Source organism: Pygocentrus nattereri, chromosome 9 (assembly GCF_015220715.1).
Source record: "Pygocentrus nattereri isolate fPygNat1 chromosome 9, fPygNat1.pri, whole genome shotgun sequence".
Classification (NCBI taxonomy): Eukaryota; Metazoa; Chordata; class Actinopteri; order Characiformes; family Serrasalmidae; genus Pygocentrus; species Pygocentrus nattereri.
The window spans coordinates 35,926,914-35,932,913 of NC_051219.1; the positions used below are offsets into that span (position 1 = coordinate 35,926,914).

At 41.2% G+C, this 6,000-nt stretch overlaps 1 protein-coding gene across 3 annotated transcripts in view; it reads right to left on the reverse strand.

Annotated features, from left to right (window-relative positions):
• samd11 (sterile alpha motif domain containing 11) overlaps positions 1 to 6,000 on the reverse strand; it is an 87,267-nt gene that overhangs the window by 30,040 nt on the left and 51,227 nt on the right. The gene's annotated exons all lie outside the window — the stretch shown is intronic.

Here is a 6,000-nt window from a genome sequence, read left to right on the forward strand (position 1 = left end):
GGCACAGTGGCACTGGTATACAAAAATGGTGAGTACTTTTAGCAGTATTGATAGATAATAAAACCTTAATTGACTGAATGTCGTTTGCTAAGAACAATTCAAAAGAACATAATGCAAAAAAATGTGTTCTGTCTGGTTAACATTTACAGCACTGAGCTGGGTTCACTTTGGTGTAGGAAAACAAAAGAAACAGTCCAATCAAAGCAGACTTCAGGTTTATACGGCATTCTTTCAGCCCACAGTAGAAGTTCGTTCACTTTATTAAGACCAACTCAAAGAACACCTGATCTTGTGATTTTATCAATACTGTCCACTAACGTGACCCATCTTGACCTAAAAAGCAGGACATGGATGAAGAGACCTTCAGAAGAATGTAAATGTTCCCTGAGAGCAGGTGTGGATCATGGAGATAGAGATGATAAGGACAGCCATGAAGTGTTCTACTGAGGATAGGGGCAAAGAAAACTTTCAGAACGGCGAGAGAGAATGACTGAAAGCGAGTGAGTGGATGGCAGAGAGCCCACATTATCTGCTCTGTGAATGAGTGAATGGAGGGATGAGTGAGTGAATTATTAGGTGTGGGTCTGGCGGCAGTCTGCTTCAGACAAACAGAAGAGACAGTAATCTGAGACAGAGCCGGGGGACGGGTGGAGGAGGGAAGGAGGGAGGAAGAGGAAGAGAAGTAGAGAGGGAGGAAGAGAGAGAGAGAGAGAGAGAGAGAGAGAGGTGAGGACGAGGAAAAAGGAGGGGGATATTTTTACCCTCCCTCATTGAAAGCTGAGTCTGGCCCCAGGCTGGCGAGAAGGAGTTGGGGGGGGGGGGGGTACTGAGCCAAACACCGGATAATCCATCCAAGGGCCTTCAGGTGTGTGTGTGTGTGTGTGTGTTTGTGTGTGGGTGTGCATGTGTGTGTGTGTGTGTGTGTGAGAGAGAGAGAGAGAGAGAGAGAGAGAGAGAGAGAGAGAGAGAGAGAGAAAGAGAGGAGTAGAGGGAGACCTCTAGTACTGTAATATAAAAGTCTACTCTAAAAAAAAGCTAAGGTTCCTGATTGGTTCTTGGACGTGTGGTTCTAGGAAAAAGCATTAACTGAACTATCCTTGCTCCATCCACACATAAGAGCAACTGTTGCTTGGTTGGAGAAGGTTTAGAAAACAAAAATTCAACCCAGTGAATTTAGGCTGGAGATCTGATTTGCAAATTAACAGGTTAGAAATGGCAATGAATCTGCCCCCATGTTAGTGTTATCTCGATCACACAGCAAAATCATAAATATGACCTTTAACTGAATCTAAAATTATTAAATTAAAATGAAAACAACACACTAAGTCTAGGTACGGTACTGTGCAAAATGGCTAAAAACAGCCATTAAGTGCAAGTTGTTCTCTTTTCAGCTTCAGAAATCTGCTCCTCATGATCCAAATAATCCCAAACACAGTCAAGAATTTTCTTAAATGATTCGCTTCTTAACAGCCACACGTCATTTTAGATGTTAAGTTTTCTACTCACAGAGGAAGGATGAACAGAAACAACTGTGGATTTTTGTTTTCAGATTTGAGCTTGATTTACTTCTCTCTCTCATAGTGAAAGGCCTTAAGCACTGCTTATCCGATGAAGCCAGATCTTTGACAGTTGTTAGGAGTTCTTCTATATATTTTAAGAATTTTTGGAAACTACTGTTCGTTCACCTCAGAAAAAAATGAATAACTGGCTGTTTTGATTGGAAATTAAATAAATGAAGGGTTTTCTCTGGCTTTTCTTAACAAATACCGAGTTCACTTCAGTTTCTCATTTGGCTGAATTTGATTCTTGCCAAGATTATGTAAAGCTTGTCCAACTTTGTAACAGTTGCTACACAGTAAACACATTTGTGGGCGGAGCATGGACAAGCCAGTTGGTATAGTAACCATAATGTGCAAGTTTTTAAAATCTTTGCAAAGTTTTGTTTTTTTTTTGCACATCTCATTTACAGAAAAGGTTTTTTGTTTTTTTCTGTCATGTGTAGTTTTATGAACGCACAGGTTTTCAGAATTTGTGAGGATTTATGAGTGAATAAAAACAGCAAGTGTTTAGCTATGTGTGAATGTTCTGGGGAATAATATACATTTGCATTCACTTGAGGTGCTGTCAGTGTCTATGGCTGCAGAACAATCAAATGTTTTTTTAAACCTTTTTGTTCGGGCAATATGTATGCTAAGAGTGTTTGTTATGTCTGTGCCGTGGAGCGCGTGAAATGCATTCGCAGTCTTTTTTGTGTGTGTGGGTTTGTGTCTGCCGACTCTACAGGGGGTCTCGACGAAGCCACAGGATGACTAGGAGTCTGGATCCGCAGTTAAAAATCTGTTTGTATCGCTGCATCTCCCTCCGCTAAGCCTGCTGTAAGCTGGGCTCATTGCAGCTTTTCTGTCTGCTTTACTCATTAAAGGTAATGCCTGATGTGCCAAAATCTGCTGGCCTACCAGGTGTGTGTGTGTGTGTGTGTGAGTGCGTGTGGGTGGATGTAAGGTGGGGCCTCAGACAGCGGCAGCTGCTGGGTCCCTTACACACACCCACCCACCCACAAAAGTTGTTTGGGTGGAGCAGCAGATCACAGACACAAGACGTTAGATCAGCAGCGTCCTAAAGCCATCCTAATCCGCAGCGGGTGACCACTGCTCACCCACTGTAATTCACAATAGCACCGGCGTGCCTGTAACGGCTGCACGCCCGTCACCCCGCTGCAGTAAGCAGCCGCAGAGTGATGAGTTTGCAGGTAAGGCCTAAAAATAAGGCTGTGAGTAATGACAGCGATGTCTAAAAGCAGACCTGACAACATCCTAATTCTCGGGTGTGGATGTGCCATGTTAAATACAGTTATTCAGCTTCACGGCCCGCAGTCCAAACAGCACGGCCTTTCCCTGTAGGAGTATAATGTATAATGTTAAAATGAGGCACCTTATTTAATAGTGATGCAACATTTTATTCTGTCTATACAGCACCAGTCAGGAACTGGTGGAACTCGTAACTGAGTTTTAGGACTGGCTTTCAAAGGCTACATTGCTGCAATGATCACACTGTGTAATACAGGATTGTTACCCTGGCTGCCCATTACTCAGGCCTACATATACAGTCATATGCAAAAGTTTGCACACCCACAGTCAAATGACAGGTTTTGTTGATTTTCTAAGCGAAATTAAGTTAACACATTCTCTACAGCCCATGTGTCAAAGACAAGGCCTGCAGGCCAAGCCAGAATCGCAAAATCATTTTAACTGCACTACAATCCCCAGCATGCACTGCAACATAATGAATGTCTATGAGACAGCACCATAAAAAGAAAAGATGCCAGGTTTAAAAACCTACCATACACTGGGGACAATTAAAGAGGTTCAACAGTTAAAGTCTATAAAGTCAAAAGATAAAGTCTATTGTTTTATATAAAACAATTTGTTTTGATTTCAAATAATTTTTGAATAGGTCGAGTAATCTGTGACTTCTTTTGCTGTTACAGTTTCGGCATATTCTGCTTTTTTTAATGGCCCTTTTTGTGGCTGATTAATGATTCATTAATGTATGTCTATCGATTTTGGCCAAAATAAAATGGCCACTTTTAAACATAAAACTGTCAAAAACTATACTTTTACAAAGTTCTCATTGTCCGTATTCCACCACTGTGTAACCATTGCCTCCAGTCACATTTGTGAATGTACATTTAATAATAATTCAGAGTTGTTCTAAAATAAGCAAATCAAAATGGACTGAAATGTGAGACTCACTGACTCACTGAATCGTTTCTAAGAGAATCTTGATTGAACTGAATCCTTTTTAACTAAATACAAACTATGACAACACACTGGTGATCAAATACAGGAAATCATGCATGTAGAGCATGGATAATCCCCCCACCCCCAGGCAAACACACACACACACACACTCACACACTCACACTCTGCTCTGTGCTCTCAGTTTGAGCAGCTGACCTAATCTGGGTGGCGGGCGGTAAATCTGATGCTGAGCTGCCAGAGTATCACCCTCCCTCTCACCTCGCTGTTGTGCCGCCTTGGCTGTCGGCATGGACACACATGCATGTGTCTCTCAGAGACAGAGAGAGAGAGAGAGAGAGAGAGAGAGAGAGAGAGAGAGAGAGAGAGAGAGATGAAGAGAAAGGGAGCAAGAAAGAGAGATGAATAAAAAGACAGCAAAAGAGAGAGATAACGAGAAGTAACGATATACCATAACGATAAAGAGAAAGAGATAAAGAGAAGTAGTAAGAAAGATAAACACAAAGATAATGAGAAGGAATGAAAGATACTGAAAGATTGAGACAGATAAAGAAAGCAAGAGAGAAATAAAGAGAAAAAGAGGAAGAGATAGAAAGAGAAAGAGAAAAATAAACAAAAAAATGAGAGAGAAGAAGAGCAAGAGAGAAAAACAGAATACGAGATCAGGGGAGATAGAGAGAGAAAGAGAAAGAGAGCGAGCAGAAGAGATAGAGAGAGGTAGAGAGACATAGAGAAAGAGAGAGAAAGGGACAAAAATGGAGGGACAAAGATGCAAAGCTCTCCCCTGTGCTATCCTAGAACGGCTCATCAGGGAGAGAAACACAGCGACGCTGTAGAGAAAGCAGTAGGAGGAAGAGAACCTCTAAATTGGTCCCTAAATAAGTCTCAGAGATGTGGGAGTGTCGAGCCGAACACACTAAACAAGTCAGATCTGATCTAGAAATACAGCCCAACGCTGCAGAGTGAACCCAGGTGCAGCAGTGACCTCACTAGCTCTGGACTGGGGCAACGACCAAGACAAGCCACACGGCAAAAACCTGAAAGGCTACAAGCATTACACTTCAAATAGCTACGGAAGAAGCGGTCGATTCAAATAAATCCTGAAGTCCCAAAGTGTGTGTGTTTCCAGCAGCCGTACACTTGTGTGTGCAGTTCCAACCACAGGCCTTTCTTTGGCCTCAGCTCTACTTCCCTTTAATGACTTCCTCCTATCACAGTGGCTCCAGTCCTACTGTACTTTCTGAGCCCGAGCACCCGAACACAGGTGAAAATGCATTTCAATTGAAGAAAAACATTCAGCAAACCGTGAGCTCCTCTAATCTGCCACGTCTGTCTGATGTATTAACATGTAATGATCTTGTTAGCGGTAGTTTCACAGCAGCTCCTGTGCTGTACTAACGGTGGGTGGAGGAGACTCTGATACAGCAGTAAAAACCTGTGATTTTATTGCAATAAACAAATCTATATGAACCCAAAATAAAATGGTTTGAGAAACAGTTTGAAGAGAGTAAAAAAAGAGGTGATAATCCTGCCAGAAGCCGTCCTGAGGCAGAACTGAGTCAGCTTGCTGCTCTGAGGCAAAAAGACGTGGATGCCTTGCATGAATTTATGAAGCATTCAGCTAAACCACAGTTAATTAATTAAAATATTTATAACATTTTTCATATTTTCCATATTGCCGCTGTCCAAAGAAAAACTTGTATGTCCATTTTTGTCAATTTTTTTTACACTATTTGATTACAGCAACTGCCCTTTACACTGTCTGAAACTTTCATGATGATTGAGTCAGTAGAAATGCTCCATTACCATTTTGGAGATACTTGTTTTTCTTTGGACAGTGATGATATATTAACATGACTATTCTACTGAAAGGCCTTTGCTGGTGAAACGCATTCTAGTTTTGATGTCTTAAAAAAACAGGCTTATGGTAGTTTTGTTTCTTTAAAGGGTTCTTTCTAGAAAAAAGGTTCTTTAAAGTTTTTAACATCTAATTTACAAAAATGGCTCATCTGTGGCAGGTGTTGGCAATCTAAACATTAAGGAGAACTAATTTTAACAAAAATATAACCACCTTGAGAGCCACAACATTTTATGTCCATTTTACCATCTTGGCTGTAAATATGTCTCAGTATGTGCTGATGTACAGGTATAGGCTAAAAAATATAATATAAATGAAAATGCAGACTCACTTTGCTGTGCTTTAAGATTTAGCTCAGCTATAGCTGCATCTCCATCAGCTTAT